We start from the raw sequence: 477 nt of genomic DNA on the forward strand, positions 1-477 counted from the left end.
CCTTAGCTTTCCTAACAGCCCCCCTACAGACCTGAACAGTGGAGGCATACTCTGTAGTAGACCCCCACTGTTAACTCCCTTTCCCCATGACCCCCCTGTTTCCTAACCCAGAGCACTTCAACCTGCCCCTGCTCTGACCCCATCATGCTGGTTGAGGATGTGTATTGCTCTCTTTGATGTAGAGTGCCACACCCCTGCCTTTCCTCCCTGTTCTATCCCACCTGTATAGCCTATAGCCCCTAATGTTGACCGTCCAGTCGGGGGATGAATCCCACCAGGGTTCTGTGAGCCCTACTATGTCTGGGTTTGAACTAGCTATCCGGAGGGCGAGTTCCTCCTGCTTATTCCCCATACTATGAGCATTGGTATCAAGGCAATTAAGACCTTGAATTGGTGCATATGCCACCCCTTGATGCTCAGGACTATCTGGACCCCTGCTGCTTACCTGGGTACTCTTTGTGTATGTCACCTGTCTTG

The sequence above is a fragment of the Alligator sinensis genome, unplaced genomic scaffold, assembly GCF_000455745.1.
Source record: "Alligator sinensis unplaced genomic scaffold, ASM45574v1 scaffold442_1, whole genome shotgun sequence".
NCBI classification, from domain to species: Eukaryota; Metazoa; Chordata; order Crocodylia; family Alligatoridae; genus Alligator; species Alligator sinensis.